Source organism: Corvus kubaryi, unplaced genomic scaffold, assembly GCF_017639235.1.
Source record: "Corvus kubaryi isolate FWS band 111438036 unplaced genomic scaffold, C.kubaryi_AGA036_p1.0 37302, whole genome shotgun sequence".
NCBI classification, from domain to species: Eukaryota; Metazoa; Chordata; class Aves; order Passeriformes; family Corvidae; genus Corvus; species Corvus kubaryi.
Genome location: NW_024581095.1, coordinates 165,507 through 190,894, shown reverse-complemented (window position 1 = coordinate 190,894; position 25,388 = coordinate 165,507). Strand labels below are relative to the sequence as shown.

The following is a 25,388-nucleotide window of genomic DNA, read 5'->3' as shown; positions in this document are numbered from 1 at the left end:
AGGTAGGGAAATGACTGGAAACACCAAAGACAGTAGAATATAAATAATTTTGTATTCTTCCACTGTATGCCATACTAGAAATTATTTTCCAGTTGCTACATTCACAGGCATTAGACAATCAGGAAATTCAACCTTCTCTCCCTTTTAACATCTTACACTTTTGGCAGCTCACAGCAGTTCATTTGGCAGGCGCGTGCACCAAATGTGCCTTTCAGTCTTGTAACAGATGGAGTACATTACACACAGGACTGCATGCCTCACGTACAATATCTAACACTTAAACTAGGAAAGGACATCCAACAGATCCCACTGACCACAAAATTACTTCCATCTCGCTGGAGGGAAGAATTTTATAAATGAGTTAGAAGCAAATATTCTCTGCATGGTAAATAAATGTGCTATGCCTGACTCCGCAGCCTGTCTTTTCATAGGTGCAAAGAATTTATTCTTGTCTTCACATTATACTTTGGATATGTCCCACCTGAAATCTAAACCTAAATAATTAAATATCCTCTGATCTGTTTACATTTGTGGTATAATTCTTTCAGAAAGAATGAGTACCAGATCATTTTGCTAGATGTTCGGTTTTAGTGGCTTCTTTGTTATATGGTTATAAAACCCAGAATAAAATATTAGCCACACAGAATTGTCAGAGACCATAGGCTTTTGATTAATTTACAGATTAAAATGTTTTACTCAATTCATAGATCAAGTCTAAAGGTACTTTAATTTCAAGTACAACTTACAGAAGATTTTCAGAAATTCTCCTAGCAGATTTTTGTTTCCTTAGTGCCCACAGCAGATAGGTTGATGGAGCTAAAGAAGGAACCTTTTAAAACATGGCAGCTACCAGGTGCATGGAAAGAACAGCCAGAGGGCAGAATACAAAAAAAAAAAAAACAGAAGAACAAAATATTAAAATATAACCAGAAGGGTTTATTATTTATATATTCAGAAACCAAAGAAGGGATTCACACAGTTGTGAATCACACAGCAAGTTAGAAACTATCAGTGAATGTTTAATACATATTAAATACATGTGCTAAATTATACAGACTATTATATAACATATATTAAACACTCATGGGTGCTTTCTAAATTGCAGTGTGATTTGAAGCGATACAGTCACTCCCGTCTTCGATTTCAGAATCTGTCGGATGGGGATAAAAATATTTCTTGATATCAGTGGTCTAGCCTGAGGACGTCCTGGTATTTGAACAGCAGCCATTCATGTGTATAGTGTTACAGTTTTTATCACTGAATTATAGATAGTGCTGTCAGTACTTCAGCAGCTCAAACACCAACATAAACCATGTACAGAAAATCCCATCCTTTTCACTGCAGAGCTGTACTTAAGAAATAGACTGTGGCCCCATTTTCTCCTGTGATCAACTTTCTCTCATCTAGGGCAGGGTCAACTGTAGAGACAAAGAAATTAAGTGTACCATGGATGCTGCAGTGTTAGCTGCTGCTCAACATGACGTACCAGAAATCATGTGAGACTTCATCCCCTCCCCTTGTAAATGTGTGAAAGAGTTTAATTTCTGCAATTTTTTATACATGTATATATGACTAGCTGTTTATTGATATACATCCTGACATGAAGTAAGTCTGGTATAAAGCAAAACATTAACACTTCGTTTGTGGACATAGCAATGCACTGTTTGGTCTGTCTGAAACCAACTATCTGCAGGACAAGTGCATATCCAATTAGACAGTAACTATACATATATGAACAGAATTGCAGTACAGGAAGGTTCAACAAAATAATTGACTGTATTTGTTGTCATTTTATGGAAGATAACAATATTAGGTCTTCTAGGAAACCTCAAGAGACCAATACTTTTCTTCAAAAAATTAATTTCCTGTTGTCACAGAAACAGTTTTAAACTGAGCAAAGCAGAGGAACAAAGTTAATGTTGACTGAATTCTTACATTCCAAAAACTTATCCAGACCATGAAGACAAGATAACAGACAGGGGTAAAGAATAATTCTTAATTCATGGAAAGAGAGTAAGAATTTACAAAGAGGAATATTCCTGTATTCAGCCAAGCATTATCTCTTTGCTCCAAGTACAGATGGATTTTATTGTGGCATTGACAAGAGCCAATAAAGCAAGTTCACAAATTTCTGTACAACACAAAACAATGCTTTTTACAACAGCAGTATGTAGATGTATTACTTCAGTATAAATGTATAACAAACAATTTCAGGCATAAAAATTCAATCTTGCTTGAGAATTCAGTTGCACCTATAAAACAAGTTAAAACAGCGAAGGCAAATAAGAGGAATAAAAAGCACACAAGACTGGCTGTGACCAGTCCAAGCCTTCTCCTCTCACAGAGGCACATGTGAATCTTCTTGGATCTGCTGTGCTATAGAATCTAGACAAAGGAAGTATTGTACCCCACAGACCTAGACTGCTCTCCAGGACAGGGCTCTTGACCGTAGAGTGGCATTGGTAAAGTGCTGAGGACTGGGGCCTCATGGGGCTTTTATAATGTTAATAATGATTGTATGGACAAAGGAACTGATGACAACACACTGCAGAGACAGAGCTGTGCTACCAGCAAAAATGCTGCACTAGATAAATTATCAAGCCTGGGTTGCCTGAGTTCTTTGCTTCAACAGGGGCATTTGCATTCATACATTAAGTTTATCTGACCTTCGTTCACTATTTATGTGCAAGACATCAGTCAGTTTAAGCAATGCCCCACTGTGCTCTGAGGTGAGCTAAGCATACTGATTTCCTTAGATCTAACTCCAGAAATAAAAGGAGAAATATGTGCAATATAGAGAGAGAGAGGTGTAGGGCTTGTTTGCATAGCTCAGGACTTGGTCTGCCTAAAACCATGAGTTGGCAAGCCGTAAGGGGGTCATCTCAAGAACCCATGGGACACTGTAGTGTGCACGTGCTGTGCTAAACACCCTGACTCATGGATATTGTCAATGTTAGATGACAAATGTCGCAGTTTAAAAAGTGATGACTCTCTGCTGCCACCAAGCAATAGTGGCAAAAAAGCAGCGTGTTCCCCTTCAGCAGCAGCAGCTCACATCCAGAACTTTGATTTGATCTGGTAAGAATTTGGGGTGCTAACAGCTGTAGTACAGGACAACCTCTTACAAGATTTCTGATGGAAACTGCTGCATCTAGATCAGCTAAAACCAAAACGGAGCCTGGGTAAGAGCTCGGATAGCCGTATTCCTACTGTTGGACCTATCTTAGAATATTGGAGGGGCTGGTTTGCAGGCAAATATCTAAATATCCCCTAAATTATCTCAAAGAAATGTACACATAATAAAGGATGCCTTTCCAACATCTATGCTCCTGACTTTTGTTTCTAGTACACTGATCACAAACCTACAGTGTGGATTTGCTGTGTGTTTATTACTGGGATATAGACTGAAATGACTCTTGAAACAGCAAGCATCTTAAAAAACCCACCACACCAAAACCAAATCAAAACAACAACAGCAAAATCAAACACAACATCAACAAAACAGTATTGGTTTTAGTCAATTTTTACTCATAGTCACCAAAGCTGTGTAAAAATAGTAATTAGATAGCTATATAGCAGGCATGAATACAGTATAAATATTTTGGTTTATGTATTCTGAGGGTCTCAACCATCACTCAGAAAGAAGATTATTAAGTCAATAAAAATATCTCAGCATTTTGGTTTGTATTAATCCTGAAGGCTTCTGCTAAATCTTTGTACAAGGGTGAGACAACTACAAGTTTGAACTAGATCACATCAAATGACACCTGCTTTCTTTACAATCTGTATTTCATTCCTTTTTGCTCTCCCATTTGATTTAAAGCACATTTTTAATACAGGCCCCATCAGTGCTGCATTCTCAAAGAACATTTCCCATGATATAGAATGTTTCCACATGGATGAAGGCAATGAAAAAATCATTTATTTCCAGTTTTGGTGAAATTCACAAAAACCTGTGTAGTGGCTATGCAGGTTTGCAAAACCAAATCATTTGAATTCTCCAAGCCCTAGACAGGTTATGTCTTGGCAGGCTTCCACTTCGTCTTTCCAGATATTTGATAGAATTTGTATGACTTTCTGACAGCTCAACTCAGTGTTGTTGCAAACTATTATTCCGCTGCAACCCTGCTTCATCATCCTGTATCTGCTCAGCCACCTCATCTGGTGTGGGTAGGGATTTTAAGACCAAGTACAGCTGCTTCAACGGGTGATCACTGCAGCTCACAAACTGGAATATGAGTCGAATGTGGATCAAATTTTATATTGCTGCTGTGATGGGCAGTTGCTTCGCTGGTCATCACCCAGATGTTTGCCATAAAGGTGGTGATCCCCAGGAGGGGAAACCTGGGAAAAAGGGGATGACAATATGACTTCAACACTGGGATTCGCACTTGCTGCTCCAGCCCCCCTGTAAAAAATTCACCTATTCAGTTGAATTCTACTCCCACTTAACAATAATACCTTCTCACATTTTTATGTTTCTTTATCTTGTTAAAAATACATTAGCTAGTTTCCCAGGTGGTTAAGAGAATCATATTGCTGCAATAGCCAAGGCAGCTCCTTCCCATCTAAGTCTGCTCATGGTCCTAGGACACAGATTTTGAGTTTAGATCTCTCTGCTGTTATCCACATCTTACTCACCTTATTGTACTGCAGTGTGATCTTAATGAGGTTTCCTCTTCCAGACTTGAAAAGGTAGCAGTGGGTTTGATTTTCAATCATACCACTTCCTGAGAGTGTGTGGTTACTGACACTCTTTGACCTTAGTAAGTTACCTGTTGGATACTAGGTGACTTTTAACAGCATAAGCTCGAATCTGAATAGTGTGAGAGCTGCCGATTTGGAAAAATGACTCTTTCCACATGGGATAGTGTTAATGCATCTGCCAAAGGTGCTGGTCCACCTGGAACTCTGAAAAATAAAAGAAAGGAACTTATGGCAGGCATTTTCTTCTATGGCCTAAGCTCCAGGACATCTTCATCTTTCAATAAAACCTGCCTGGGATTTTTTAGACGAATGCAGTGGGTATTGTTAGACACTGAATTAAATCTCATTGAACCTGGTTCAGACATCTCCCCTCACCAAAGAGGGAAAGGAATTCTGTTGCTATAGGTAAAAGGGATTTTATATGGTTTTATTTGAAGTTTGAATGGATGCTGGGCACTTAAGTTAGAAAAAGAGTGAGATGCTAATAGATAAAGACCAAAAAAATCAGATTTGCTTGGGCATAGAAAGAGGTACAAAACCAGGGATGGTCGTAAACAAAAAGACTATGACGAGGATATTATTTGTATGAGAAGGATATTATTTGATTACTCCTCTGCTCAAAAAGAATCCAAATTTTCTGTGTTATTGCAAAAAAACAAACCAGAACAAACTAACTCAGCTCACTGCTTGGTCTTTTTTCCTCACTGGAATATCCCTAACAGCCCCAAATGTTTTCTAGTCACTTGGACCAAAAGGAAGGCAATTATCTGTGCTAGGTCTTTCGGGAGGAAAGAGAATTTGTGTGGGTAGATCTATTCCCTGCTGTTCTACATTTGTTCGTGTTTCTGATGGGTGTATTATGGTTAATTAAGCTTTACATAATTTGTTATTTAAATAATTGCTAAATTATTTAATTCTCAAGTAATTGTAGGGTCTAGATCTGGAAATGGATAGAAAAAAGAAACACCATAGTTGCCCATGGAACAATTTTAATCACGTGTTTTACTTTTCTCCCATTCTCTTTCTCCTTTTTCCCCACCTCTCAGGAGATGGGTGGCATTCTATAACTTAACCCTACTCATACCTTTTCTTGAATTATCTGACTTTTCCATCTCTCTCACTATAACCAACACCTAATCATTGCTTGGAAACAGCTGGAAGCTTTGTACAAAAGAAAAGCAGGGAGGAAATGAACAAGACAGCATGTTTTATAGTCCATCCAAAAGACCAAAAGCTTTCTCTCTTCAACACACCTCCACATGAGACTGTGTTGTAAATAAATTCAGGGTCCAAAATCAAAGAAAAAATAAATCAAACATAATTAAAAGAACTTTACAGAAAAAGCTAGAAAGTTATTTTAGTTTTCTGCATTGCCCATTATTGACTCCTACCTGACCTGTTTGAAACTAAACATCTTTGTTTAAAAATAAATACAATTGTCATTATCAAAATGATCCTTTGATTCCTCTCCACCGATCTTATCTCCACACATGGTGGGTTGGCCACCTGTTCAGCGTCAGCAAAAGAGCTTTTTCCTTTCTTACAGGAGGGGAGAGCCAAGGATATAATTACTGTAGATGGTGCATGGAACACAATTGTCTTACACTTTCCAGCTTTTATTTTTTATGATAAACTTTCTTCTCTGTATGTTACTTTTCTGGGTAGTTTCATGGCTTCTGCACTTGAAGGGGGAAATGAAACTAGAATTCCATCAAAGGTGTTGATGACCGATAAAGATAGAGAATGAAGTCTATTTTTAGAGCTAGCTAACTAATAAGTTTAATTGTTTATCACTAATGTTCCCAGACTCAGATGTTGTGATAATTGCAATGGATGATCTGAAATGCAATAAACAGATGACAAGACATAAAATACTACACTGATGCACTTAAAATTTTACTTCAATATATTCTATCTACTTATAGAAAAAAGAAAATAAATTAGCTTTTCTTCAAAGACATCCATTATTGATGGAATTAGGTTTTATCCAAAGTACTGCTTAAATCACTTGATCTTCACCACTAACAAATACAAGAAAAAGACTTTAAAAACACAAAATCCATAGAAAGTGAATAGCACTTGGGAATTTTTTTATATGTCTGTCTCCTCATCTTGTTCAAATTTATCCTTTATTTAAATGGAATCACTTAAGTTGTCCCTGCATATTGTCTGGTCCAACCTCTTACCCAAAGCAGATCTCCAAGGAGCCTCCAAGTTGGATTAGGTTGCTCAGTGTCTGGCCTTCAATGAAAAATCTCCAGGGATCAACATTCAACATCTTCATGGGGCACCTGTGCCAGTACTTAATCACTCCCACAATTAACAGTTTTTTGCCCTATATCTACTTAGAATCTCTTCTGCTGCAAGTTGGGACTGTTGCCTTTTGTCCTTCAAGCTCACACCCCTGGGAGCAGTGGGGTTTCATCTTGTAAAGAGCCCTCATTTTGCAGCTGAAGAATTAAGTCTTCTGAAAATTGAGCCAAACAAACCCCCCGCCCACGGTCAGAATATGTTATGTGCTCAAAGCACCTACTGCTGACCTCACTTGCTCACTCACCTGAGTGAAAGGCAAGAACTTTCCTGTACTGGGGTCCCAAAACGGGATACAGTACTCCAGGTGCGGCCTCACAAGTGCATAAAGTGAATAATCACTGGAAGATGAATCCTGGCTAATGAAGCCCATCTTTCACACACAATGTCCATCTTACTCACTGTGCTGCTAGTACTTAATATTTGTCTCTATAGGGACACAGGTTCCAAACAGGCCAAAACCTTGGTTTTGTGTACAGCCCAGCTGAAATAAAATCTATGCTATCACTCCTTTAAAAAGATTATTAAACAAATGTTAAATATAATACCTCTACAGAGGTTGTCTGATGAGCAGAATAAATGTAGATGTCCAAATCTAATATCACAAACACTTAAGCCATGAAATAGGGAAGTCTTGTTATTTCAAAAGGGCCTTCTAACCTCAAGCCTCCAACCCCTCACAGCATGCATAAAACAACGGTTAGTTCCAAAATAGCCTCAAGTTAGAAACTAGATCAAGCATTGGACTTCACAGTAGTTTAAAGATGATGTTTTGCTACTGTTACTCTGAAATGCTATTTTTCTCTGAATAAACACCAGTAAATTGGACACAGATTTTTGCTAGCAGTTTGAAACTGTGGAACATGGAACACCATGGAACATTTGTTTTGGTCTGCTCAGGTAACTGTACATATGGCTCACTATGGTAATTTCTTTCTTTTATAAGAAGAACTGGTGTCCTATTGAGTACTCCTATCTACAGAAGACAAAGTATTTATTTCAAGATATTTCATAAAGTTGTTCTCTTCTTGCACAAATAAGTTCTACAAGTAACTAAGAAACAGTGGAGAACTAATTCTTCCTTTCTTCCTTACAAGTGCACCGGATTCTTCTTACTAGACAGAGTTTTTATGTAGCCTATTTAAACATGTTGCTAATCTTCTAAACAAGTAAAGCAAAGCCTCTGAAAAAGGTAATTTTCTTTAACTCACTTTACACTACCTTTTCTTAAGCATAAACTACTTGTCTTCTAAGCAAGATCTCTTAAACATCAGGTTCTGAAAAAGGAAAATTATTTATTTTGTTTGCGCTATGAGAGTTTTCAGGATCTGAAATGCTGTCTGGATAAGATCTCTTTCAGACAATGTTTTTTCAAAGTCTGTCTAAGCACAAATAGTGATTTTGACAAAGCTTACAATAAGGTAGGGATTGAACTAGTAGTTTCACAGATCACTTGCCAGAAGATTAGAGAGAATCAATAAGCAATTACTTGTATGATTCTGAAGTCAAGCCAGATCTTGCTGTGGTAAGAAACCACAGCCACAAAATGAAAGATAGACAAGATTTTTACATAAGAAGGCAAGTTCTATTCATGTCTATATCAACTGAAACTACACAACTATTTGTCTCAATCTCAGAGCAGGAAAAAAGTCAACATACAGTGGTTCATCTATGTAGATAAAGCCTGTATCACTGAAAGGCATATCAAGGAGAGAAAAGACAGTCCTTGCCATTAACTTTTGTTTATCAATTAGCATCTCCATTTCCATCACTTGAAGTTCAATTCTTCAAGCACGATGCTGTTAGCCCTGCAACCACATGTCCAAAAATTCTGGTCAGTGTCATACTGTTAAAAAATGTTAGAGATACACTTCATTGAGAAAAAAACCCAAACCAAAACAACAACAAAATCACAAGGCTTCTACTAGTATACATTAGTAAATGTGTATATAAAGTTGCAGCTCTGTTAGGAAAATCTTTTTACTCCGCTAAACTCATGAACACTGTATTGACAAAATCTTTCTATTGGACCTGAGTCCTACTTCCAGAATACCCTATACAGGAGCGGGAGCTACTAAAACCAACCCATCTCCCAGGATTTTGAAACTGCTGAAAAGGCAGTCAGGCTACTGGGCCACCCAGCTACTTGTCAGCCACACTTCTTCAGAGCAGCATTAATTTACACCACACTTAACACCAGTGACTTGGTACACTCAATGTCAACATCAAGGAACAGCCGTAGTGGAAAAACATTTCAAAAATTCATGTAAATTAGCAGACACAGAGGAAGAAAAAGCAGTATGAATCGGGGGGTAAATAAGCACAAAGTCACATAAAAAGTCAGAACACAGAGGTGACTGCAGAGACCTGTGGAGAAGAAACAGGAATTTTTCCACTCTTAAATGTAACTTGCACATGAAACTTGCCCATGAGAGCAGTTCAGTTTGAAGAAATTCATTTGGAGAAGCTCTGCAGCCTAGATTAAAACTGAATTCACAGACAAATGTAGTTTCCATGAGTGTCAGCCCAGTATATTTAACACTTACTAACCATTAGGGGAAAAAAGTTAAAATTTTTAAATACAACATCAAGCAAATTACTATGGTCATCATGAAAACACACTACAAAACCAAGCAGCCTGAATTATTCACATTGCATCAATTTCCAAAAAATACCTGGCTGTATTTCAGCTTCAGTCTTTATAAAAATAGCCACCTGTAGACCTACTTGTTCATATAACAGAAAAATTTTTACACCTACCTGGAAAAAAAGTATCAACAAAATATACTGTAAAAATTGGTTACAATTTTTAAATAGACTAGGGAAAAAATAAATCCTAACTTAATGACTACTCCCAAATGTACAGTATTCTACATGACAAATTTCTCATGACAAATGTGTTTCACTGCATAGATCCTGTTTAAAGCACTAAGGTAATATACTGTCAGATAAATTGCTTCCTAATTAATCAATCAGCCTGGGAAAAGGTTCTCCAAGAAAGCTTACTTAAGTATGCCCAACTGACAAATTCAATCCCTTTTGTCTTTTTATATTCAACAACTATTATAATAAATGGGTGCACAGACAGGAATGTCTCCCTGAAGATGGTCTGTTAAGTGAATATCCAAAAATTAGAAGTATTCAGATCAAAAATACGAACTTAAGAAAAAAAAGGATATTTTGAAAGGGAAACATACCTGATGCATAGGGAAAAGTAACACACCTTACCATGTGACTTTTTTCAACCAAAACTAATAAACCTTTTCAATGTCATATATTAAATATGTGCAAAGAAGCACTTAGAAATTACATTAATAGAAATTGCTTAGAAACTTATTTCAAATAACAGAAAAATACAAGAAAACCGTAAGTAATTCACACTTAATTACCAGCAAGAGAACATATTCATTGAATAAAGGATTTGAATAAAATTATTGTCTTGCATCTCACAGTTCAAGTTTCCATGACAACTTTTCTTTACTCATGAATAGCAGGTTTGAAGTAGTACCAAAGTATGATTCAGATGTACTCTGCTTTTTATTTGAGCTTATCAAGCAAGATCTCTAGTAAAGAGAAGAGAAAATACATGCCTATTACATTCATTTTACAAAATACCTGAGTGTGCACTACAACAGACTCCACAATGGTAGTGTGACGGTAATTATTTCAATTTAAACTCCTGACTGCTAGCAATAGGGGCACATACTGAAAGCCTATGCTTACAAAACATTACATTACTGTAAGTGAGGCTAGTCAAATTTATTTCAAATATGAACAAGTTTTGCTTGCAACTGAAGTGTCTCCACATTTAGTAGGTTTAATCATGAAAATTGCAGAGGAACTCAAACTCCTGTTAACTTCAAAGTATCACTATCTGAATGACCAGCAGCAGAAAGAGCAAGTTTCTCAGATGAGTGGAGTGTTAGATGGAAAGAAAAAATTTATGGTGAAGTACCTCCCAGTGACTGTGATGTCATCACATGGAAACTAGTTTAAATAAAATTATGGTTTGGGGATACCTTTGTATTCAAAAAAAACCCAACTTTTGAGGATGACAAGATTAAAAGAAATGAAGCAAGGAGCATTACCACATAAATAAATGAGCTGGATTTCTTTTTCAGGATAAATTCTTCTTACACAAGCTCCATTTTCTAGGTTCACCAATTTGAAAACCTCCTTAGAATTAATAGGGCAGGTTTAAAAGGCAGCATTTGCAATTATCACAAAAGAAGTATTCAGCTTTTCCCAAAGGACGCATATCTTTTTCTACTGCTTCAAGGAGTTCTGGAGACAGGTGCAGAGATACAAGCTTGCTCAGCACAGCTTATTAACTTAGGCTCAGAGTCATGGTAATGAAGCTATATGATCTGCAGGCCAAAGCTGCCCCAGGTTCCAGGCAATTTTAAGTGTAGTCAGAGGAAATGTATTCACCTTTTTTGTGTCTGTGCATAAAAATTGCACTCACAACCAGTATTTCAGCTTCAGGTGTTTATTCTGCTTGTCGCCAATTTTTGAAGCTCAGCATGAGCTTTAGAGCTGCCCACATTTAAGCATCAGCTACATGCTACATCAAATCCCAGGAACAGAGCTTTTCATCTGAGTTTACTGAGTTCACATTTGAAAAGACTGGCCATGGTCACTGGTTTTCAATCTGAGGTTTTATGCATTATTTCTAACTATGAAACCCAGGCCTGGTCTCAACACCCTATGGCTAAGAATAAAAAGCACATCTACCAGAGTGCTTTTTAGAGGATCTGCAAGGTGAAGAACATCAGCAGCTCTTCCCAGAAAAGTACTCTGTTCACTGCTCTGGAGCATTACTTCACATATCCCACTAAGTTACTGAAAACACAGCTCATGTGTGAATGTTTCTGCCCTCTATTTGTCAGTAACATTTTCCTCTCTGACAAAGGTCTTGTGCATAGCCCTGCTCCTTTGCTTTCTGTACCTGCATAGGCAATCTGTTTTCTGTCACCTTGTGCTAATAATATTTACTTGCAAAAGACTGTCACCAGGAACTACTTCAATCTGTTGCAGAGAAATGCTGATTTCAAGTGTTTCAGAGTGTTTGCCTGAGAAATTCATTTGACTATTGCCTATCAGTTCCTTGTGAAAGAACGCATCTTTAAGTACATTTAACCAGCTTCTGTTGTTATCTTTTTTCCTTCTCCCAGAGATGTTAAGATGTTAGAATCTAAGATAAAAAAGTATGTTTGTCACATCACATTTGTACCACAGAAGGACTTTGCTTGGTAGTCTATACACAGGATTCCTCAAGTGATGTTTAGAATGGCTGATTCACTCACATGAGTCAAAGTCACAAGAGTTAGATGAAACCCCAGTTCAGAACTGTGCTGATGGATCTCAACAAAAGAAAACAGTATGAAGAAAACACAGAGGGCAGTTGAGTCCTGAACAGCCAATTCTAGTATTTTAAAGGCAAGCCCAGTTGTCAGTTGTTCTTCTATCGCATACACATTTGTATCAATAGTCATTCCTGGGGAAAGAAAGAAAAAAGTATCAGGAATACTACTAAATATTACTAAAAAAACACCAGCTGAGGTCTTATGTAATTCCTCATGTCATCTTACTTCTATATACTACACGCACCATATGTATAAAAATAGGAATTGTGAACACTAAAATACGACAATGCTGTATAGCATCTGCAATTCTTTTCTCTTATAGCATTTTTTCTTGTGTATCATGTATTCAAATCACTGTACTAGAGAAATTGTAAAGCCATCAATAAACTATATAAGCTACCTTTTCTAAAAAGTTATGGATTTTATATTTTTAGTCTTTTAAAATATTACAGTTGTCAAATATACTAAACATTGCAGTTTTAAGGCAAATCTTTGCTTAAAAAATCCAAGGCTAGAACAAATACTGGATTAAATGACATTAATAATGGCTCATGAACATAGGCTATTTTTGAGAAAAAAGGCTCCTACATAACTAGTTTTTAGAAAAGTGAAGGAAACATTTTCTTGTCATGCTCTCTTTTTCCTGTAATCATTCATTGTGTTTAGAGGCTTCAAAATCTGGAATAAATCTCATAGGGGTAAATTAATACATGAACTGCACATTATCATGATTACAGTCACCAGATGAATTGTAGGGGGTCAAACAGATTACTAATCCTGCATTCACATAAATATGTATGTAGGAGACACAGAATGGAGCATGGGCCAGTCTCTATGTAGGTTTTCCCTGAAAAGCCCCTTAGTATTGCAGCACTATACAAGTATGACAGGTCCAAACAAGAATGATATTCTCTTTTCCACAATGTAACGATCCATTTGTATTTTATGGAATTACACATTTTTATTTAAAAAAATTTCAAGGATGTGCTTACCAATATTACAAATCCAGGGAATTACAAGTATACTTGTAATATTCATTACCTGTAGTGCCACCTTTTACCACAGACCTAACCTACTTCCTGCAAGTGACCTTTTCTATCAAGACCTTAATGAGATAAACACATGGTGACTATCCTCCTTTAAACAAAGGCTTGATTTTGGTGTCTTATCTATACAGCAAAGCACACAAACCACTAAACTTCAGTGAACAGTCCCACTAGCTCCATTTTGTGAAAATAATTCCATGAACCATAGTGACCTGCAGCAAAAAAGTCAGCAAGCCTTGGCACCATTACTGTTTGGAAATCCTGTCTAAATAAAGGCTGTCTTCAGCATGAAAGTGAAGAGGTCTGGCTCTGCACGTTTTTAATTTTATTTTCTTCCACTCTGAATACAGTAAATCCTACATTAAAACAAAACAAATAAAATCATTTCACAAGCTACTTTAAAAATACATTCAAACCGGTAGGTGTTTGCATAGAGATAAAAACAAAAAGGAGGAAGAATCTCAGTTTTAAGGATTCCACCACTTAAGGGAAAAACTCCATTACTCCTCCACACTATGAACCTGCCCAAATAGATATATATTAATATTATGCCCTCCATATCATCTTCAGCATCTCTACCATCTGTTAACCTATATGACCAAGAAGGTACTTCTCCAGTAAAATTAATTTCATAGAGTCGTGTGTTTTTCCTCTTCTTAGATCACAGCTCCATTTGTGAAGTTGTGCAATGATTCACTTAAATCAAAACACACCATGATGGAATGACATTGCATAAAAAGGCACATGCAAGGACACCATTTTGTGACGCAAAAATATTGTTTGGTTAATGATACAGCATAGCAAGTGTTTCTGAAATTCTCCCAGATTATTTCAGAGCAAGCAAAAACATGTGTCCAAATTTTCAATAAACTTGAACCAATACACATCAGTCCTTCTCATATACTCATTCTCATCTTATTATGGTATATATGAGCTTCTCTTTAGTATTACAAATCAAGATGATTTTCCATTCTGGTGTAGTATGATACTGCCAAGAATGAGTCACCTTAATCACATGGAATTTTAAGTGGCTAGTCCTTGTTTTTTGAGCTGAATAAATTAAGTTTTCTGCAATCCTAACCTGCTGTGGTCCCTATTTAACGTAACTGTTTATCTTTCTAGGTTCAGATATTACAATAAACAAATACCTAGCTTCTGAGATGACTTAACATTTGTGCAAATCTGCAGCTTTGAATCTGAGTTCAGTGGAGTTATTCCATAGGCAGAGTGACATAAGTTTAAAAATATTCCTCGACTAGAAACAGTGCTTTCTCTGACTTCTTTTTAACCTAGGCCTAAAATACAGCCATCCCTCTAAAATTCCTTGAGTTATGGCTTCAATGTTACCTCAGATGCATTGCTCTACAGAAACAAACCAAGCCAAACCAACCAACCAACCAAACAAAAGCAACAACACTCAGAGAGAGAGAGGAAAAATGCTCAAAAACAAATAAAATGATGACCTGGCCCTATATGTTTTCAAGTGCATTTTTCTGGAGATGGTCAGAAAACAGCTTTTTTGCCTGCATTATGCAATCACTCTAGCAGTCACATAGCTTATATTTCTTCTTTAGAAGCTATTTTATTCTTTACTTTAAAATCCATATCTGATTATTTAATTTTTCTTTCAGTAACAAACTTGTCTTGTATCTAAGTGCTTTTCACTCCCAAGCAAACTGGAACCTGCTTTTGCTTTCAATTTTTAAACAGCTATGTAACAGCAATATAAAGGATGTAAAAGTATGTGGACACGTTCTCAGTTTACCTTTAAAATCCAGAATTAATTGTATCTCTCTATTTTCAAATCACTTACTTTCTTAGGCCCAGATCTTGTATTTATATGCATTTAACCTTAAGCATATCATTAATGGCACTGTTACCCTGCAGGAATTCAGATAATCTGTTTTCACTAGCTCTTCACTACAGATCAGGTTTTCAGAAGACAAGTTCTCAAAGTAGGAAATGAAATTTTAAGGATTTTGTTCAGGGCTCCATTCTTTTCTGAGTCTACTGAGTGGTCTTCTGAGCACTACTGGAAATGAAGAGGTATATACTGGGATATATGAAAAAAGTCTAGACATAACAAGTGATTGCAATTTGGACCCTGCATGTTACTTAATTCATCTGTAAAGAATGAAAAAGGAGATTAGATTCAAAAATAGGAAAGGCTTTCCATGAGCAATTTAGAATTTGGAAAAGCATCTCCAGCATGAGCATTAGGCTGTGCCGGAGAACATGTTTGGCTAGGCTTCAGCATCAATGCTTATCAGTTTGCAGGGCCCACACACACACACTCTGATGCTTCCCTTTCAAGGGCAAGTGAATTATCTAATACTCACTTCTGGGGCTGCGTGCAATGGGCAGTGGCATCTCTACCCTGCTATCTAAGTTTTCCTGGAGGTGACCACGGCAGACTTTCCAGGGGTAACTGCAATTGCAGCAGTGTGGAGCTCTGTGCAGTCTGTCCCACAAATAAACCCTTGTGCAGCTGGGTTCTGCAATGCTGCGCACTGCTCAAACCCCATTACTGTTCATGTCTTAATGGCCCCATTTAACAACACCTTGCAGGCGTCTGCTTGAGTGAAGGTCATACCTTCCTCTACATGTGCATGGAAATAGAAAGCCAAGACTCACACCCAACCTCCTATTCCGCTATAACACTAAAGAAAGTTCTAGTGTGTTATGATCCAATATTATTAATTGTTCTGTTTTAATGTTCTCTAATGTTCCCCACGTAGATCTGACCAGCCCCATAAACCATCAATCTTGAGGAAAGATCCTATTTTACTTTTCTCATTGGATCAATTTCTGGTTTGAAAATATTGATTTTCTCCTTATCTGACAGTGTAAGTATTACAAGCTGTTCTGTGGGTAGCAGAACTAAGAAGCAGGCTTCTTAGGGTTGTGTCCTTTGTTCTCAACCTTCAGACAACACCCGCACAAAGGCAAGAAATAGAACATGCAGCTGCTAACATCCAGCTGCCAGCTGGTTAATGTGCTGCCAAACACAACAGCTAACACCTGAGCTGTCTGTGTTATTTCTTTCAGTGACAGCTTTTGCTTATAAAAAGCAAGTAGTTTTCACCAGATCTATAGGAGGAAAGTTTCTTTAAAAAATTTTATTTTAAGCATAAAATCTGTAATACTAACCAGGAATGAACAAAACATACTATAGGCACTGTAATATCCATTCTCTGTGTTAGCTATGCCTGTGTTCCAGCTGCTTGATTGCTTGAGCACCAGTTACCTATTGTCTGCTTTTGCGTTGTAAACACTTCATGGAATACAGGACTACCAACTAGTGTTTACCACATACTAGAACACACAGATAGAGGTTTCAAGCCATGTTGTCTTTAGAATCTCTTCTTCACATAAACAGAGAAACCTGAAGCTTTTTGTCATCTCCAGACATTCTACTTCCTATTCATTAGAGAAAGAAACACAGCACATTACATTTGATAGTTTGGGGTTTTTTAAGTAATTGAGTAATAATAGACTATCTCCCTTATCGCCATATGCCAAGGAAGTTCCCTACGAAGAACTAGAGTGACAGCTTTCTGAGAATCAGACTGTTACACATTTGAAAGGTATACAGATCTATTCTCCTGGCTACTTATGTTCCTACCCATCTGTTGCAATGGCAAGGTGCCCGCTTATGGACAGACATGTCCATTTCAATAAAGCAAAAATAACAATTGTTAAGAAAAAAAAGCTTCCAGGTGACGTAAAACTTCCAGCACTCATACTTCCACAAGGAATCCCTCCTCAGTTGCAGCAATACCATATGCTCCTCTCAGACCGCTCCTAGTGACACATGTGCCAAACTCTGGTGGTAGGAAGAAAGGAGATCATGGGTTCACAACTGCCAGGATGACAGACTGAATACTGCAGGAGGAACCTGAGAAGTATGCTAAGGCAACATGTGGTCTTCAAACATGTCACAAAGAAGCACAACTGGCACCTGTGGCTGGTAAAAACATTCATAGCTGAAGTGTGTCAGTCGTAACTAAGACACTCCAATTTGTATTCTCTACCTCCATATTAAAGCAAAAAACTTGTTTGGTTGGGGTTTTTTTGTTCTAGTGATGTCTCTTAGACAGGTCTTTTGGGCATTCTGCATTTGTTATTCTTCTGGAACCTTCATATCAGTATGTTCAAATGAAATTAAGTAATTTCTGACAAGCTTGAATTTAGCATGGGATTTGAAAGCCAAGATAAGTTAATTCCTGTTTGCATACGATTGTGAGAACATTCAGCAGGAACAGGGAAATCCATTGTTTTCAAAGGACACACAAAAGTTGGCATTCAGTAAGCAACTTCATGAAGAATATACAAAAAGAAGACTCAGTGTACTCCTTTTAGATGAGTGAACTCTAAGGTTAACAGGAGGAAAACCTGGTTAATGCTTGTTTATCCTATCCTTCTGAATCTAGTGAGCAGATCTGTTGAGAAACAAAGGCCTTTCCTGTAGTCACTTCCTGAAACAGAGAAGAGATTTTAAGTTCTAAGTAAATGAAATTTTGGACAAAATAGTACTGGTTGCCAGTCTAAAGGCAAACTTCCAGAGCAGCTGCATGTATTCTGGATTTTAACTAGTTGAGATGGTTGACACTAGGGAATTATAAATTGAATTTGGAAATCTGCATTTATTCCAGGCATCTAAATGACAAATTTGAACCCAACCAGGTAGCATCAGAGTCTTCCATTTAGAAGTCTGAGTGAAACAGTAAGTAAATATTGGTACACAAAGCCAGCACTACACAGTAATAAATAGACAACGAGCACAGTGAAATAGTGACATCTATGTTTGAAAACTGTCTCCAAATGGATATCAGGGTGCTCTGAGAGGCTTCCAACTTCATGCCCATATCGAGTCATATGTACAGGTATATTGCAGTGCAGAACCAGGACTTGGCTGCTCTGGGATCAGATCCGTAGGGGAATATAGGCTTCGAAATCCTGAGTATACTACAGTGATGCCATGTTGCCTTGGCTTTGAAGTCTATCTTTCTCTGGCCTGCAAAGGGTGAGTTCAATACTTCAGAACAAGCATCAGAAAAAAACCCCAGCATTCTGAGCAAGTGCTAGCTATAAGGGTCAATAGAAAGCCCACTACCAAAGTCTTACTCTATCTCTTCCATAGTTCGGCATTGCATTTACCCCAACGAGAAGGCAGTCTGCAAGGAGGAACAGGTATGTGAGGTATCCAGTGCCTCAGCTGGCTCAGCCTGGTCTGCAATCAATGTGTATGCCTGCCATTGCAGCTGGGCATGTCCTCAGTGGACCCTGAACACAAACTTCTCCTATGAAATGGACACCTGTGACCAGCAGCTCTTCTAGACTAAGTGAAAGCCAACAGCTCTCGAAGAGAAGTGAAAACTTGTACCCCATTTTCATGGTGAATAAAGCTACAGGGGTTTTCTTATGCACAGGACAAGAATTGAAAACCTATTCATGTTGCAGTACAAATGAATACCACAGTGTATAATTTATCATTTATAATTCATCACTCATAATTGCTCATAGTGAATGGGACAAATATTGTAGATTAATACTGACATTTTTTATACTGCAGCCTGAAAGGATCTTCTACTCTGCAATTTCCTAATTAAAGAGGATGTGCACAATCACAGAATGAAAGAAAAGCTCTGATTATCTTAGCCTATGTCAAGTCAACACATTTTCCAGTGAAACTACAATGTTGAGGGTTAATGAACAGCATTAGTGTAAAATAACATTAATTCTGTATATTACCACCAGCAGACAGCATTATTTCCCAACTATGAGCACAGTCTCACAACTATTTCATTCTCTGAATCACACCATGCTGTCGTTTCAAAAGAAGAATCTCCTAAAATTTTCATCCTACTTAGAAAGGATATATTAAAACACACTGAACCATGCAAAAGATGAGGTGCATGGCAGAAGAAGGGGATGGAGAAAGAAGGCAGAAAAGTGCATGGACTGAACTAATTTCCAGTTCTGTGGTCAGTTTGCAGCAAGCCAAGGCAATTTTTCCAGCCTGCAGGATCCTTCCAGATGCCCTCTTTCCTAAGGGCTCCATGGAAGCAAGTCACAAGGTACATAAACTGTTACATCATCTTCACCTTGTACCTAGCTGCCTCCCTTCGAAGGATCCCTCAAGATTTGCCACTGATTATTCCATGTTTCTAGGAAGCCTCACGTCTACCATTTAAGCAGAAGAGAACTGTACTATATTCATAACTGCTTTTCTGGTTAGCGGATAAGTAGGGCCCACTGCCACCATTAGGTGAAACAACACTGCTCACTGACTAGAAAAAGTGGTCATCAGGCAAACATAGATATGTATCATAATATTCTAGATTTAAAAGGGCACCACTTCTTTCTTTATTAGTCCAAATTAGGTAATTCCTAAGTACATTAGGACTAGGAACTTCTAGCAAGGTCACAGAAGAGAAATGTCAGAACACTACAGAAAAGGCCAGATGAAAGATGTCAGTTGTTAACTTTTTTAAACACATCTTTAAACACTCCTCTCACCAGAAACTTTATGTGTTTGTCAGCACATCTCTCTCCTTCCAGTTCCCCTGCTTCCCAGTGACCCAGAGACACGGTGATTTTCAAGATACGTCATTTGTATACAGACAGCAGCTCTTACCATAATGATATGCTAGCACCCTTTTCAGAGTGAGAAATACTGGCAACACAGTCAGCACACAGGGAATTGTTAACCCTTTCTAAACCTATACAGAATAAAAAGCCAGAACAGTGATGCATCACTCTGCAACACAGCCACGGGCTCCATTCTTACAAAGCCAGAGGAGTTGCAGACGGAACGTATTTACCAAGAAAATGTATTGGTGATTTGAGTACCCAGGTGACATCTCCTGATTATGTGGACAAGAATAAACAAGCCCTTTTCTGTACAGCAAATGTTGCTGGATCTGTTCCACTCCTTTCCATTAAAAATTAAAGAATAGGGAACAAGGAGGGAGTCCAGGACCTATCCAAGAGACTCTGCAAAGAGAACACACCATGAAGAAAAGCAAGGATACCGTAATCTTTCTCACTATTGTTCTGCCCATTTCCACAGGAAAAGAACCTTGCTCCAAGAACCTGAAAAAATGATTCAAACAAAACCTAGAAGTCATATTCAAAAGTGTCCAGCGTCAAATTAACTGAACACACTACTCCTGGATAATGTGAAAAGTGCCATAATAAGACTGAACTTCTAGGGGAAAGAAGAAAATTTCTTTTACAAACCACCCTAAAAAACTACCAGCACTACCACTGCTACACGGTGGTAATTTAGAGAAACAAGCAGTTACCATTTTTACTCTGTGCCCACCTTGACTGAGCTTCTTAACAATAAATAAACAGTTCAAAGCCTTAACAATGATGGTAAAAATGAGGCAGCGTATGTTTACATTAACTAATGTTTTGAAAATAAAAGCTATTCCTAGAATATTTGAATGTATCAGGAATTAGAGTTAACTTTTCCAAAACAAGTGTAGTGTATTTACCATATACAGTGCAAGATAGTGCCAACACACAAACAAAAACATCTTGCTTTGAAAAGAATCAGTCCATCTACTCAAAGATTAAAATCCTTTGACTTAACAAAGGACAAATTCTCACAATCAGAATCTGGGGCAGGTTCACCTACCATCCCCACAAAGCAGCTGAGCAGCTCATATCAGGCTGCTGAGCAGAACTGTGGACACTGCCAAGGACTAATGTCTCATTTTCCTGCACATTTTCAAGTTTTTCTCTTCATTCAAGAGTAAATAGATATATGCTGCTGGCAACCAAGCAATTCCCATACTGACTTTCTGTGGCTTTTTCAACAACTGCAAGAATTATTTACGCAATAATGGAAACATGTTATTCTAAAAGTATATTTAAGGGAGCGGTCTGTTATTTGTCACTGATGCCCAGATTCACACATTAGTAAATGAGTCATCTTTTGGGGATGCTCAGAGTGCACAAAAATCTGCTTTAATAACTGATTTACCTGAGCCTGAGTACTTATTTCTACCAAATACTGAGTCCTAGAAATACCACAAAATAAAGAGGCAATCAGGGGATTCGTATCACCAGGGAAAAGACACTTGCTCAAAACATTTTTTATGTCCAGGAAAACCTAGCCTATTGTCTTGTTAGTAGTGATAAAAATCACAGAACAGGTAGGAAATGCCCCTCACTCTGGCAAACCAGCTTCAAATGCAATGAACTAGATGAAGAGACCTGTGATACTGAGTGGCTACAAAAATTTCTGAACAGAAAAAAATTCTTACACGTTTAACAAAATTCTTAGTGTTCCAGTATTGTAGTGGGTTTTATAATTAAACATACTTAGCAAGTAAGACTACCAACAGAAGCTGAGAGGAACTTCTAAACAGCTTGCACAAATCAGCTGAATAGGGAAATACAGTGGCAAACAAATTCAGTAACAAAAAATAAAAAGTAAAGGAGAAAAAAAATTTACTAGGAGTCCCAAGATGTTTCCCATTAATATTATAACTTTTGAAGGAAACTGACATGTCATTGCAGTCCGGTGAGGACCTTTATTCAGTGAACAAGTGTGGTTAGAAAAGGAAGGGAAGGAGCCACTGAGACAAGAGCTTAATAAGATTAGGCCATTCTTTGGCTCTCCAGAATATCTGAAAAGCTGCTAATTGACATTAACACTCTTTGAAAGATATAGCCAGCTTCATGCTTGGAGGCTTGTCTGCCTCAGACAAGCTCACCATCTAAGGTGACTTCACGCAGACTTATTGCCGGCTTCATACCCTTTCCCCAGTTCAGCTGGTACTGACAAAAGACAAGGTACACTGCTGACAGATCGCTGCTACACTCCTACAATCCCAGCAACTGGCAGAAACTTGGCATTACTGTCCCGGCCCTATTCCTCGCCATTCTTGGAATTACACTGACCTCTGGTGGGTTGCAGGAAAACAAGACGCCGAGAAATAAAGCGGATAAAAAGCCAAGCAAATCACAGCCTGCAACTTCGGTCGGGGTTCATCGAGGGCACGCAGAAAGCCTGACTTTAAAAGTGCCTTAAGACAGGCCGGCAGGAACAATGCCACACTAATGCCTCACTGCTCACAAATCACTTTAGAGATATTTCAGCTTTTACACACGATGCTCCCTCCAGATACTCTGTTGTCTTGTGTTAGGATTTCCTGTAACACCACTATAACTTTGTACACACAGCAGCCCCTTAATCTTTATGAAGAAAAGGAAGCAAAGAATAGCTGGATCTGCAAGCTTTCTCTGCAACGTATATCTCAAACTGAAGTGCATATGTTTAATCTTTCTTGACTCTTCTCAGGCTATGTTTAACTATTTTTGTTTATTTTATTATCTTCTATTGCACATTTTAGTGTGCCTGAAGGCAAATCACGTGTTTTCAGGAGTCTGACCGTTTCAGTGACCGGTTTTGTGGCATGCTGCCACAAATACCAGCACTGACAAAACTCATGGAGAAGTTAATTGATGTTGGGAACAGAAATGAGGCCACAAGCCAGGAAGGGCAGGAACTGGTTTTCTTGCTAAAGAAAGCACAACAGGGAATTTTAGCCTTACAAGTTAGTGTTGGAATTCACTCAGGAAAACTAAGGACACACCCAGACAGAGTGGAACAAAACAAGATGTTTACAGCAGATTCAGATTTTGACTGCTTATTAGCATTCACAGCAAATCAATGACTACTGAAAAGGATGACGAGCCAGAACTATGCTCACTGCACTTGCAGAGTGAGACTGAATACTGAACTTTACTCTCCCTTGCACATAATGGTGAATTTATAAAAAACTAACTCAATTTGACATTATATTTTCTGGAGAGTGGTGGTGCGGGGAGCCCTCTTCTGAGTATGTCAGTTGCCAGCTGTTGAATTATACTTTGAAAATAAGAAGTAAGACTCAATAAAGAGATCATTGCTGATATGCAGTACTTTTTAGAACTAAAGGCAATGCCATTTAAAGCCTAAATAGGCTCTTTCAGTACTAACTTGTCAGAAATATTCTCAGGTCTGACAAAATATAAGAAAAGGCCTTTTGTGCATGCTCAGGAAGTGCCCAGGAATATTTTAACAGAAAGGGAAAATCTCAGCTCAGATAGCTGGTAACAGCAGACCCACCTCAGTGCTGAGTTCTAAGCAGCTCAATGGAGCTTGAAAACACAAATGCTGTCCACAAGCACTCAGAGACACAGGTACCTTGCTGCTGGGAGTTTGCAGTGCCACTTGCAAGCTGGTTTAATAGATAGAAAATTGCAGAGAAGAATATATATACTAGTGAGTGTAGACATTATCACTGCTCCCTCCCATGCTTTCTCCGTTTGGCAGGATGACAAGTAGTGCACACAGCACTTTTAGCCAGCCAAATGACTTTTCAGACAACCTTCAAAAACTAAATATTCTTTAGCCCTTTGACAATTTGGCTTAAAAAATATCGCTGATACTGAACTATTGAGATATTGAAATATTAAATCATTGACCGCATGTTTAGGAAACAAAAGAGAAAGTAGTATCTCACCATTAACTTCAAAGACAAAAAGGCTGAGTATCTTATGTCTTTCACCAGGTAGATTCAGCTTTTCTTTCTTAATCACTGTAGGGTCAAAGTTCTCCTCTTGTGCCCTGTGGCTAAGTTGACAAACTGGAATACATCAACCACTGCATGCTACTGGACAGTGGTTTAGCTCAGATTCCCTGTAAGAGGCCACAAAGCTACAAGAGGGCTTTGTATCAGAGCAGCTAATTCACATCTGCTAACCATGCAAAATTTACAGTAAAGGATCTGAACAACAAGGCCAAGCCCTGGGACAGAAGTGTCCTGACCTGGCAAAGCAGGACTCACACTTTAACCATCTGTTAAACCTCTCACTATATAAATGTGGCATCTGTTTCCACCTCAAGAGGTTGTTCTTATCTAGTAGATAACTCTTAAGATAATTCTTAGTTATACCTTCAATTTAGCATGTCCTGGTTTTGTGCAGGCATTTATAACAAATAAAATTCTCACAGATTTAGAGATTAGGAATTCAGATTCACTGTGATTATCTATAAAAGAGGTCACATGAAGTCATTCCAGTTTGAATTATGTTGCCACTTTCACAAAAATTCTAACACTGATAGGACTAAAGGAATCAGTTTGAAAAAGAAAATAAATCCAGTGCTGCAGTGTCATCTGTCCTTTGTAAATTGTTCCACTGATTATTTTTACTGTCTTGAAAGTTGTTCAGTAGTAACACAGGATGTGTGACCAATGTCCCTAACCTATGTTTATGACTTGAAAAGCTTTGATCACTCTTTTCTTATGGTATATGATTGCTTCAGCAAGTTTACAGATGACACCAAATTGAAAGGCTTGAGGGAAGGGATTCTATTCAGAGAGACCTCGACAGGCTTGAGGGGTGGCTTCATAAGACTTGGTGTTGTTCAGCCTGGAGAAGAGAAGGCTACAGGGAGAATTTACAGCAGCCTTTCAATACTTAAAGGGGGCTTATAAGAAAGATATAGACAGGCTTTTTACCAGGGCTTGTAGTGACAGAACAATGAATAATGGCTTGAAACTAAAAGAGGAGAGACTTAGATTGGACATAAGGAAGAAATTCTTTACTCTGTGGATGGTGAGATCCTGAGTCAGATTGCCCAGAGAAGCTGTGGATGCTCCCATTACTGGAAGTCTTCAAAGCCAGGTTGGATGGAGCAGCTTTGTGCAACCTGGTCTAGTGAAAGATGCCCTCACCCACAGCAGGGAGTTTGGACTAGCAGGTACCTTCCAACCCAGACCATTCTGTGACCCTGTGACTCAGTAACAACTTCTGGGGATACCTGAAGTGACCAAGTTTTTCATATAGTCAATTAGTGTTCTGTAGATGGAACATTTTCTCACTTAGCTGTTCAAGTTCTCCTGTATCCCCAGGCATAAATAATAAATGTCACAGACATTTAAAGCTTTTTCTT

General features: G+C 38.0%; 1 long non-coding RNA gene across 1 annotated transcript; it reads right to left on the bottom strand.

Annotated features, from left to right (window-relative positions):
* Window positions 1-915: 915 nt before the first annotated feature.
* Window positions 916-23,545, bottom strand: LOC121664623. Its single transcript, XR_006016049.1, has 3 exons — window positions 12,324-23,545; window positions 4,642-4,911; window positions 916-4,344 (listed from the first exon to the last, which is right to left on the bottom strand). It is a non-coding gene; the product is annotated as an uncharacterized LOC121664623 (long non-coding RNA).
* Between the last annotated feature and the right edge of the window lie 1,843 nt (window positions 23,546-25,388).